Here is a 13,946-nt window from a genome sequence, read left to right as displayed (position 1 = left end):
GTATCAAACAAGGACCTAGGGCTTAGTATGACCGACTTAGTAGGTTTTTGATTGATCAAGGATACTCTAGGGGAAAGGTAGATACTACATTTTTCATTAAGCATCAAGGAAATAATACTCTTCTAGTTCAATTTTATGTCGATGATGTCATTTTTGGTTCCACTAAATTGCAACTTGTCAAGGAGGTTTCTAAGCTTATGCAGAGTGATTTTGAGATTAGTCTCATGGGGGAGTTGAATTACTTCCATGGGCTTCAAATCAAGCAACTCAATTAAGGGATATTCATGTGTCAAACCAAATATTGTAACAAATTACTAAAGATACTTGGTATGGAAGATGTCAAATCAATTCACACTCAAATGCCTACAAATGGAAACTTGGAAAGAAATGAAAATGGTAAGGATGTTGATGTCAAGAAGTATAGAGGTATGATTGGTTCTCTTCTATATCTTACTGCATCTAGGCTGGACATTATGTTTTGTGTATGTATGTGTGCATGTTATCAATCGGCTTCTAAGGAATCTCATTTAAAATACGTAAAACACATTCTTAGATATCTTCATGATACTTCTAAGTATGGGCTTTGGTATTCTAAGGGAAGAAATTGTAATTTGGTTGGTTATACTGATTCTGATTTTTCCATTCACAATTGGATAGAAAGATTACTAGTCGAACTTGCCACGTGTTCTCAAATTCCTTAGTAGGTTTCCACGACAAGAAACAGGTTTCTTTTGCTTTGTTAACTGCCGGGGCGAAATACGTAGCAACCGGTAGTTATTATGCTCAAATTTTGTGGCTTAAACAACAACTAATTGATTTTGATATTAAACTACAATGTATTCATATTATGTGCAACAACACTAGTGCTATTAATCTAACCAAAAATCTGGTGTTACATTCTCGCACTAAGCATATTGAGATCTGTCACCACTTCCTATGTGACCATGTTGAGAAATGAGACGTCGTATTTGAGCATGTTGATGGAAAAAATCAACTTGCGGATATCTTTACAAAACCTCTTGTGACTGAACCATTTTTCAACATTCAAAGGGAATTAGGGATATTTGATATCTCAAATCTTGCCTAAATATGATTTGTTGCATGTACTTTATATACTTTTGCTCTAACTTTCCTTGGAAGTCCATTCACATAAGAGTGTATCCTTTATCAATTCATAAGAGAGGTAATATTGTTCCATTTTCCTTTTCTTTTTGAAAGTAAGCTTTTACTTTTGCATGTTGTTTATGTTCCAAATGATTGATATTCTTGATGTATGAAATAATACATGAATATTCACTTATAAAAATTTCCATTGATGTATGTCAATTTATATGATTACAGTGACTTTATGCTAGTCCTTCTTCATGCTTGAAATATGTTCTTGGTGCATTGGATTGTCATCTATTCCGGCATGGAATATGTTTGAACATGTTATAATGTTAGAAAAATTCTTATTGTGTGTCATTATTATGATAACATCTCTCTTTTTGGTTTGTGTGGTGTTAAATCTATATATCACCTTGCTAAAGCACATGTCTGTGCAGCATTTCGGGAGCACCAAAGGTATATGTCACATAATCGTGCCGCTTTTGTAGCAACTCAAGAGTTTTTGATTACATTGTATCATTCATCTTTCATGTTTGTTGTATATGCTATTTGGCATAAGTTGTCGCAACCAAGTTATATTATTGCTTTAAATGTTGTTATTTATGTTTAGGCATTCTTTTTCAATATGTATATCATTCTATGTGAGTGTTGTGGTATTGATGGTCTTATCTTTGCAAACACCTTTGTGTGTTATATTGGTTTGTGTGTGATACAAGATACTTCTCATGGATTGGTTTGTGTCTTTTCGATGTTGTCAAAGGGGGAGAAGCATGTGTGAGATGAAGTTTGGATGCATACATTCAGGGGGAGCCTTCATAAATACACGAAACACATCGTCTCAAGTTTTTCCATCATAAAAAATGGGGAGTATGTGAGTGCAACTTTCTGTTAGATGTATTTTGTATGATGTCAAAACTAAGATACTTTAGCGTTGATGTATATTGGATAATATCCTCTGATTATCAATGTGCATTTTAGAATTAGGAAGCATAAAAACATTTGAAAATAAGTTTGAAAATGTTTCATGCATCAAAAATAAGTTTTATGGGCAAAAACTTTTCTACATGTTGACACATCTATCTTTCAGGTCGACACATATACTGCATTTTTAAAGCTTGTATCATGTGCTGACTGCATAGGTCGACACATACGATTTTTAGGTCGGCTCATGTACTCCATTTTTAAATCCCATAGCATGTGATGACTGCATAGGTCGATGCATACGATTTTCAGGTCGGTTCATGTACTACATTTCTAAATCCTATAAATTCTATTAGATATGTCGCCTCTACAGTTCAACACATGAGCTTTACAAGTCGACGCATGACCTATACAGGTCGGCACATGCATTGAACATGCCGACTCATGACTTTTACCAGTTAGCTCATGCAACGTATTTTTCCAAAAATTCACAATGTTTTCAAATCTTTTGCATTCCTTTTGCCTCCAAACATGCATACATGTAAATACTTCATACATGCATCATTTCTAGTAAGGTTTCTAAAGAGTAAAACCTATACGAAACCAGGATTTCAAAGAATCTCATCATTTCAACCTTCATTGTATGTATACACACAAACAAACTACACATACTCATTTTTTGGTTGAGTGCCATCTAGAATTAGGGTTGATAACGTCCAATTTAGGATTGGTGAATTGTAAATTGGGTTGAGATCTTTGAGGGTTTCAAATAATAAAATCGAACTTGGGATTTCTTTCAAGATCGATTAGGGATTTGAAGGTTTTGGAAAAGATTACTCAATTTGGATCTGATCGAGTGAAAGCTTTGAAGAACGATGGTTTCTTGCAAAGGAGTAGCGTGGGACGGTGAATCATATTGGTAAATCCTAGGTTACAACAATTGTGCAATTTGGATTCGATCGAGTGAAAGCTTTGAAGAAAAACGCGTTTGTTACAAAGGATTAGCGTGAGACAGTGAATCAAATTGGCATTGTTGGGTTACTTGATCAAGTTTGATCAAGGGAAAAGAAAGTGTCGGAATCAACATCAAACTTAGGGTTTTTAGGGTTGGATTGCTACATTTCTCTTGTATATGCTTTTTGTGAAGTAAGGTTAATTTTATTATCTCAATTCGAGTTCGAATTGAGGGCAGACATACCCATAGCGGGGTCGATTAGGGAACTACCTAAACAAATCCTTGTGTACTCTCTCTCTATCTCTCTTTTATTTTCCGTTTGCCAATTATTGATTTTATCGATCGTGCAATCAATTTGTTTGAATAATATTTTTGGTCGCATTTTGAAATTGGTGTTGTTGAGTTGATCTCAATCCTTTAGATTGTGATTGGATTTTAAGATCACCAAAACCGTATTAAATTACAAACAATATCAATTGCACACTAGGTGTTCGATAATTTGTCACAATAAATTTTTTATGTGAATTATCATTGGAAGTAGACTATCCTTGTTGTTTTGCATTCAATTGATTGTGATTAAATGTGTTTGGTCAATTTGTAATTCATTATCATACTGTGATTACAATTTCGCATATCCGAGCTTTTTGACAACAGATTCGGTTAGACGATTTGATCCGGGATACTTCCGCTTGCTTCAGCCCCTCATAAAATTTTTAAAACTATTTTTTTCAAAGTTCTTAACTAGCGATCTATTCATCTCCCTCTAGATCTAAGTCTATTGCCTAACAACATGTATACTATGACCATATTCAATTATAAAGTCAAAGTATACATATTTACGCGTAAAAATGTCTAAAATTTACAATAAATACATGTGGTTTAGAAAGAAAAGTATGATGACCATGATATTCCATGTTAGGCGTAGACGTAGATTCGAGGTCGACATACATGTTTTTCTCAAAGAATATTTTACTCTTACACAATTAAGGACTCAAATAAGAGATATGAGCTATAATGACAACTAAAGGCGAGAAAAATACAATAAATAATGAGTTTGAATTGTGTTGAGTTTTTGAAAGCTTTTTTTATAATCTAATAAGAGAGGGATTAAATGTTGAACTTAATGAGAGTAATGAGATATTCACACATCAATTTCATCCCGGTTCATCCCGTTAACCAGGAGTTACATCTTATCTCTATACAATGAGATAGTTTAATTATAATCAATCCATATTACAAACAATTACTAAGATAAACTAGACCTACATTCACATGCCTCACACTAAAAGACTTCTTTGCCTCACATAGAACTTCCTTACCTTAAATTTTTAATAACTTCTTTGCCTCTCACACTAGAGAACTTTAAAAAAATTACAAAGATGTTTATTTACATTAAACACATCGTGGTGAATTCAATAAGCTCATATACAAATTTATAATTTTTTTAAGATAGAATAGTGATTAAAAGGACTTGTGTCTAGGACTTTACTCTTTGCTAATATAACAATGAAATGGAAAGCTTAAAAATGATTCAAAATGTTGTTCGATAATACAATAGTTCACTAGTATAGTCTTTAGCATTCGAGTTTCTTTTATTTATAGATAGGCTTTGGATAGTTTGATTTGTTAATCATTTGTCTTTTCCAATAAGCTAATGTTTGGTATGGTGGTGGTTTGAAAACTATAAGAAGCTTGAATTTCTAGCTTCAGCAAATCACAGTCAAAAGAGCATTAGGACACACGATAAGACAAGTTTGGACACAACCAAACAGACAGTAATTTGTTCGTTAGGTATGGGGTCGTTGAAATTATACTATTTGCTACAATTTTTTTACCTTAAATTCCTTTTACTCGCACATTGTGATATGATTATTGAGAGAATATCTATACTACTTGAATGAATGATGATTCTGCACAATAGGTCATTTGAGATGCATATGCATCTAACTTTTTCTTTTGATATACTATCTCTAATTAACCTTTTATGTTGAAGTAATACAAGTTAAACTTTTTTTATAGTAAAATTCAAGTTATGTTTAAAACCGTAAACTTATTTAATTAATCACTCTCAAATTTCTAATTTATCAAATTGAATTTTCAAGCTCTGATTGTTTGGTCAAATGTGACATCTTATAAATATTTCACGGAAAGTCACTAACATCAATTTTTTGTTTTTGACCAAACTACACATCAAATGGATAGAAGGAGGAAGGGATGAGATAGAAGGAGAATGATATTAAATTAATTTTAAAATAATTTGACTTTAGAATCAATTTGAGATATTAAATTATAAATTCAAATTAATATTTTTTATATTTATAAACGAAGTCATAATAACTATTAGAAATTCATGTAATTGTAAAATTTACAGTTCCAATTTAGGTAACAAAAAAATCTAAATATTTTTGTACTATTTGATATTAAATTTCTTGGATACATACTTTTAAAAAAATATCAATTATAGTTATCGTAAAAAATCACAATATAGATATGGATACAGCGAATGAGGACTAAAAAATAATTTCTATATTTTATTTTAAAATTTATATTTTCTTTTACAATATACATAACAATAATAAAAATTACAATTTTTCTCTACAAATTTTAATATTTTAAAAATATTTAATAATTTTTTCATTGTCAATTTATAATATTTCTCCATTTTTTGCTAACAAAAATATTAAAAACTTTTGTAAAAAAACGTCTGAAACATGATTTCAATATGTGATTAGGACATAATCTTAACACAAAATAATTATACATATAAAAATTACTAGAAAATATACCTCACTAACACAATATTATAACGGTCATTTTTTCACCATAGTCATATCACATATTTTACACGCATGTTTTTTTATTTTATTAAAAAAAAATTATCACGGTCCTTAAAAACAATCATGGTCATAGAATTTGGATGGCAAGCTTTTGATCTCAGCATTAATACTTTTTCGTTTCTCAAAAAAATAAACATGTGTCTCTTCACGTTTATTGTTATTTAAATATTAAAAGTATAACAATTATTGTTGTTTCATTCAACTGTGATTATATGTTCCATATTTTCACTACGGTTGAATTTTGCAACCGTTGTGAAATTATTTTTCACAAAATTAAAACATAACAAGTACTTCATTTCGTTCATAAACAGAAGGGTGCCCTAGCAAACGAGGCAACAACAATAGTACAATCTTCACCATCTTCATTCATATCTAAAAACGGATATCATTTATGGAAATGAAATCGTCATCCTCTTTGAATCATGGTACGTTACCATTCTCTCTCTCTCTCTCTCTCTCTCTCTCTCTCTCTCTCTCTCTCTCTCTCTCTCTCTCTCTCTCTCTCTCTCTCTCCCTCTCTCTCTCTCACTCTCTCTCTCTCTCTCTCTCTCTCTCTCTCTCTCTGGTGCTTCTGAATGTTTATGTTCTTCGCTAGGGTTACTGGTTTATTTTTTTTTAAAGATAAATAATATTAGGATGTTGCGTGTATTGATATTGTCATGTGTATTGTTCATGTAGTCATGTTCATATTTTGTTTAGATTTTGTGAATATGCTTTAGGTTTTGGTGTTGGATATGCATATGCATATAATCATATTAGGATATTATGTGTGTAGCGTTACCATGTCATTCACATTAGTCTTTTGATATAACTTTCAAAATTTGTTATGGATCATAGTTGCATGAAAGTTGATGGTGTATGAGAAAGGTGTTCTTGAATTCGCCGAAAAAATGTTTCCGGAAATAATAGTATATTTTATTGTCCTTGTATTGTTTGCAAGAATATCAAAAAGTAGTCAAAGAAAGAAATATTACATCACCTATGTTATGATGGTATATGTCAAAATTATACATCATGAACGTGGCATGGAGAAGTGGATAATAATCGAAATGTGACGCCACAAATGGATGAAGATATGGATGATCTACTAGAAGATATGATCAGTGATATTGGAGAATCGTCTTATATAAAAGCACATATTTATGATAATTTATATAGCAACAAAGATGCGCCTTTATATAAGGGGTGCACCAGTTTTACACGATTGTTTGTGTTATTAAAATTGTTTAATCTGAAGGCAAAAGATGGATGGTCAAATAAAAGTTTCACAAAATTACTTGATTTGCTGAAACAAATGCTACTAGAAGATAACAATTTGTCGGATCGTTGTTATGAGGCCAAGAAGATATTGTGTCAAATGGGTTTGGAGTATTTCAAAAAGCATGTATGCCATAATGGTTGCATATTATACAAGAAAGAGTATGAAAATTTAGATCAATGTCCATAATATGGTGAATCAAGCTACAAGTTAAAGAACAACAATGGTGATGACAATGATCGTGTTAGTAAGAAGAGTTCTCTTGCTAAAGTGTTATGGTACTTTCCAATAATTTCAAGGTTAAAACGACTTTTTGCTAACGCGAATGACGCAAAGAATATTAGATGGCATGCAGATGAAAAAAAATATGATGGAAACATTCTCCATGTAAATGATTCATTACAATGGGAGAAAATTGATTCATTATTTTTGGATTTTGGCCTTGAGCCAAGTAACCTTAGGCTTGGGCTTGCCACAAATATAATGAATCCCTTTGGTAATCTGAGTACCAACCTTTCCTTGTGGCATGCTCTTCTCACAATTTACAACTTATCTATTTGGTTGTGCATTAAGCGCAAGTATATGATGTTAAGTATGATGATTTCTAGACCAAGACAACATTGAAACTATATAGATGTTTATATAAGTCCATTAATTGAGGATTTAAAACTTCGTAGGATAAAGGTGTTGGCGTTAATGATGCATATTTTGGTGAAAAGTTTAATATGTGTGCAATGCTATTTTGCACAATCAACGACTTTCCTACATATGATAATTTGGATGGATATAGTGTCAAAGGACATAAAATGTGTCATATATGTGAATCTAATACATGTTTTCACCAACTTGAGTTTGAAAAAAGATTGTTTATCTTGGGCATCAGAAATTTCTAAAACCTAATCATCCTTATCGTAGATTACATAAGGCTCTTAACAGAGAGCAGGAGTTTAAAAGCACTCATAAACCTTTATTTAACGATGAAGTTTATCAATGATAAAAACACCTTATTGTTGTCTTTGGAAAGAGTAAAGAAGGTCTCGTTGAGAGAAATATTTGGAAAAAGAGATTGATGTTCTTTGATCTTCCATATTGGTCTAGACTCAATATAAGACATTGTTTAGATGTGATATTTGTGGAGAAAAATGTGTCTGATAGTTTGATAGAAACACTTCTAAACATTACAGTCAAGACTAAAGATAATAAGAATTCCCGTTTATATATGGTGGAGATGGGTATACGACAACAGTTGGCTCCAAAAGATAGAGGAAAAAGATCTTATTTCCCTTCGGCATGTCACGCTCTATCTAAAAAGGAAAAGAAAAGTTTTTGCGAGTGTTTGCATGATATCAAATTTTCCAAAGTTTACTCTTCAATAATCAAGAAACTTGTATCAATGAAAGATCTCAAGTTAATTGACTTAAAATCTCATGAATATCATGTCTTGATGCAACAACTTCTACCAGTGACTATCCGTGGCATCTTTCCCAAAAATATAAGAGTAACTATAATCAGATTGTGTTTATTCTTCAATGTTATATGTAATAAAGTTCTTTATTTCAAAAAATTATATGAATTATAAGAAATGTCTCCAATAATATTGTGTCAATTGGAGATGTATTTTCCTCCATCATTTTTTGACATTATGGTTCACTTACTTATTCATCTAGTTAGAGAAATCATATTTTATGGTCCGATTTATTTAAGGCGAATGTATCCTATAGAGCGATACATGAAGATATTTAAAGGATATACGAAAAATCACCACCGACGGAAGCTTCGATCATTAAAAGTTACATCACAAAATAAACTCTTGAGTTTCGTTAAAACTATTTGTCAGAAACAGAGTCTATTGGAACTCCAAAGTCTCGTCATGCTGACAGATTTGAACGTAGAGGTACTCAAGTTTTAAATGTTAAGTTAATGGATTGAGATGTAGTACTTTAAGCACATTTCTATATATTGAATAATCTTAGTGTAGTTGAACCTTACATAGCTACCCACTAAACAATTATAAAGAAAAAATATCCATGAATGAATGACAAGTGGTTATTGACACGTCATAATAAGGAATTCATAAGTTAGTTTAATAATAAGATTTCTAATTATGATGGTGCATCTAAGACAATTAAATGGTTGTCATAAATGCCAAGATTTATTGTGATAACTTGGACGACATGCGGCATTTCTAATTATTCCTTTTATACAAAAGCAAAAGATGATCGAAGTACAATGCAAAATAGTTTGGTTATGATTGTGGGCAAATCCATGTATTTCTCTAGTTAGAAAGATAAGAATCATATTTTGGCAACCACTGCATTATATGGTGTCAATGAGGAGATTTTAGAGATTGATTATGTTATTTTCAAAGTGCCTTTATTTAAATGCAAGTGGATTTCCAATAACAATGATGTACAAACTGACGAGTTAGGGTTCACACGGGTTGACATTGACAAGACAACTTATAACACCAAACCATTTATCATGGCTACTCAAGCAAAACATGTTTAATATGTGACAGACCCTGCGGACTTATTGAATATATGGTCAATTATTCTTAAAGGAAAACACATTCCTCATAGTGATGATGAAAATTTTGATATTTCTTCCACTCCTTTTTATGCAACACAAATGCCTACTTCATATGACGAAGTTGATAGAGATGATGTACATGTTATTCGTAACGATCATCAAGAAGATATATGGAAAAATTAGCAAGTATTTTATATTCTTCATTCATAATTTATTGTATGTTATAATTTATAATGATGTTATTTTCTAACAACTATTATTATTTAAAATTATAGGTGTTTAAAGTCAAGACACCAAGAGACAAGATACCCAAACAACAAGATAATATTATTTGATGAGAATGATGTGTACATTGTAGGTTGTTTTGAGTCATTTTGACTTTGATGTAATATATAATTTTTGATTTCCAATGGAATTGTGTCATTGATGTAATGAAATTTTTGGTCTAATTTCATTCACAAATAGGTGTATTGTTATTTCTGATCAGATACGATTCAGAAATATTTAGGTTAAAAATTTGGGAATATTGTAAAATTAAAAAAAAATATCACAACAGTTTTTAATTCAATTGTTGTTATAAGTAGAGGGATATCCAGAATAATAAAACCTAAGAATGTCATTGCTGAGATTCGGACCAAGATCTATAAATTATTTCACAACGATTGTCTTCTTTACCGTTTTTTTAAGTAGCGCGCTACCTAACTTATAATCACGATCACTCGTCCGTTGTGGAATCGTCATTATATATATTTCACAACTGTAATTATAGATGTTTTTCCATAATAGTGATTTGGTGGCTTGATCTGAAAATATTTAGGTCAAATCATGTTATGATTGTCTGACTGTTTTTTTTATTATCGGTGTGGCTGGAAATGTCTCGGATCAGCTATAAATGTTTCTATGTTTGTTGTGGAATCTAAATGTAGCTAGTAAATTTCAAATTTTTGCTGGCGCGTGTTGCGAAATGTTTTTCCGCTAGATTCGGAGTTAGTGCGTAGAAACTATCCTGTGGAGCAGTAACGATATGGTTTGCGCTCATTGCTTTTGTCAAGATGAAGACGAACTGCATCTATTTTTGTATTGTTCAGCGACGGAGAATTTGTCTCATATATTTTGTGCTTAGTCAATTTAAAAAGTTATGGAGACTAATTAAATATTTAATATCAATTTTGTAAATAAAATATCTAATGAAAAGTCACTTTAATAAGTTTGTGAATGTTGAAGAGAGAAAAAGAAAATTGATTAAATAAAAATTTTATTTTTTAAATATCAATTACGAATGAATGCACCAGTAAACAATTACTAATTAATGTTAAAATACAAATTTTCAACTCTAAATATTGAAGGTGAGTAATAGGAAGAAAAAGAGATAAATTTGATTTATATTGCTTTTTTAACCTAAAATAATTCTAAAACAACACAGAAAAAGGAGATTAAAGTTTTTAAAAAAATTAGGAAAAAAAGGAAAATTTAGTGAAAGTTTAAAAGTGGTTGACTAGAGCTGAGTCAAGTTTAGAGGTGTATGACTTAGGTTTGAATTGATTTTTAGGGGGGAAAAAATCTAAATAGATGATGTTTCTATAGATTTGAGTTGGTTCAATTTTTAATGTTTTTTAAAGTAGAATTGAAACAAACTAATTAGGTTATTTCTATTTATTTTTAGTTAATAAGTTTATAATGTATTTTTCAAAAATTATATTTATTTGTGTATTTTTTCGCGATCATATATAAAAGTTGTCATTCAAAAATGTTTAATACGATCAAAATAAGTTCATTATCATATCAAATATAAAATATGAAATTTTTACAAAAAAAATCAATTTTTTCAAGGAAATTTCCAAAATACCCTTATTTTAAATAAAAAATCCCAAACTACCTCACTTTTAGGAGGAGTCGCCAATTGAATTGGAGACTCCTCTTAAAACTTGAATGGAGGCGCCAATTGGATTGACTAGGGCAGGTGCCCTAGCCAATCCAATTGGCGTCTCTTGTAACACCCCGATAATAATATGATAATTATTTAAATTAAGTTAATAATATATTTATTAATTTATTTAGATAATTGGATTATTATTATTATTATTTTAGAATAATATTATTGGATTTTATTATTGGAGTATATAAGTGGGAATAATAAAAAGTCCCAATTGTTGGAAAAAGGTTTTCACGTGAAAAGGAAAACAGAGCAAGCGGCTGAAAGTGGGAAAGGGCAAAGAGGCAGAGCAAGAGAAGAGGAAAAGCTTGAAGCTAACGGAATTTGCCGGATTAACTCAGGTAAGGGGGGTTTATCGTCGATTAATGGGTATTATGGGATAATATGTCATGGGTAGTGATAAGCCGTTGATTTGACCCTAATTGGGATTATTGATGCTGAAGAATTATGTTGGACAAATTGTATTTTGACTGTAATTGAATCTGTGTTTGGGTTAGTTGTGAAATCCCGGACGTATAGCTTTTTACGGAATTGGAATCGGAGGTCCGGAAGTCCTCCAACGGCGGAAAATGCGGAGAATTCTGCATTCTACCTTGAGTTAGCGCAGGAACAGCTTCTGTCTTGCGTTAACCGGTTAACCCAGGGTGTTAACCGGTTAACACTGTTTTGAATTGTGAAAATGTGCTGTTTTGCTTGCGTTAACCGGTTAACCCAGGGTGTTAACCGGTTAACACTGTTGCGATTGCTGAAATATTGTTGTTTGTGCTGCGTTAACCGGTTAACCCAGGGCGTTAACCGGTTAACACTGTTAAGTTTTGGGACAGGAGGCGTGTTGTGCTGCGTTAACCGGTTAACCCAGGGCGTTAACCGGTTAACACTGTTGCAGAGTGGAAAATTGGCTTTTTAATGTTATGTACATAATTGAGAGTTGGCCTAAGTTGGCGTATGATGTAATAGGGATTATATCCCGCTGTTTTGAGCAGTATCGGTATTAGTAGAGTGTGTTAATACTGTGTTTAATTGATTTACATGATAATGATGTGTTGATACATGTGTTGATGATGTATGATGATATGCATACTGACGTGAATGTATATATTATGTATGTATGTGTGAATGGACTGTTGTATGGCTTAGAGTGTGAGCATATGTCTATTCTTGAATTGTTGTTGATGTTGCATTGCTAGATGATTAGCGTGTATGGCATAGCCTCTGGGGCTGTAGCTAATTCCCATGGTGAGGAATTAGTGAGTGAATCATTGTGGATTTGTTGTTGATGTTTGCATACTAGATGATTAGTGTGCATAGCATAGCCTTTGGGGCTGTAGCTAATTCCCATGGTGAGGAATTAGTGAGTGAGTCATTAGATCTCAAATGAGTGGGACTAGTGAGCTTAGTAGCCGTATCTGGATTTGATCGGTGAGCTTGAACTATATGTTCAAGAATAGTCGGTACCGCATGTGTTGAGTCTCATTGCATAATGTATGTATGGCGTATAATATGAATGGATGTATTCCAATATTATACGTGTGTTTGTGTTGTTGTAGAGTATGATTTGAGATCATACTTGTGTGTTATGGAATGTTGAGTATGATGTGAGCTGATGTGCTGTTACTGATTGTATGTTGTGATTAGGGTGATTAATGTGTTAAATTACTTAACATTGCATGATATTTTATAATGCTTATTATATCGATTGAGAAACTCACCCTTACAACTGTTTTTCAGGTAACGAGAATTGAGTTGAGTAGGAGCGAATGATTGGAGTCTAATGTAGTCTCCTTAGTGGGTCGTGCTCTGATAGATGTAACATCGGGATGGGACGTTTTATTTTGTTGAATAATTTACATGTGAATGTTACATGTTGTACATGATTGATGAGATCTCTATCCGTTGCGTTTTATGCAAATGCTTATGTTTTGAATTAATAAAGAGCATGACATTTATAATTGGTGAATAGTTTGAATAATTGTGTGACACCCTTGAATGGCATAATTACTCTGATTGTTATATGTTGTTTTAACTAAATTTTGGGGTATTTTAGAAGGGTGTTACATTAGTGGTATCAGAGCATAGTCGGTCGAGTCGAGTCGTAATTATTCTGTTTCCCCTGTACGGTATAGGTGTTGTGTAACCCTATCAGTACTCATTGTTTTAGTTTGTTTGGGTTTTCAGAATAGAGATGGCTGGAAGAGGTAGAGATGATGCTGCGATTGCTGAGGCTCTGGGTATGCTAGCTGGAGTACTTGGAGGGAGTCCGAATGTTGTGGGAATGGGAGCTGCTCGTCAACTGAGTGAGTTCCAGAAGAACAATCCTCCAATGTTCAAAGGAGCATACGATCCAGATGGTGCTCAGAAGTGGTTGAAGGAGATAGAGAGAATCTTCCGAGTGACTGAGTGTGCCGA

The sequence above is a fragment of the Lathyrus oleraceus genome, chromosome 6, assembly GCF_024323335.1.
Source record: "Lathyrus oleraceus cultivar Zhongwan6 chromosome 6, CAAS_Psat_ZW6_1.0, whole genome shotgun sequence".
NCBI lineage: Eukaryota > Viridiplantae > Streptophyta > Magnoliopsida > Fabales > Fabaceae > Lathyrus > Lathyrus oleraceus.
This window is presented reverse-complemented; position numbering follows the sequence as displayed.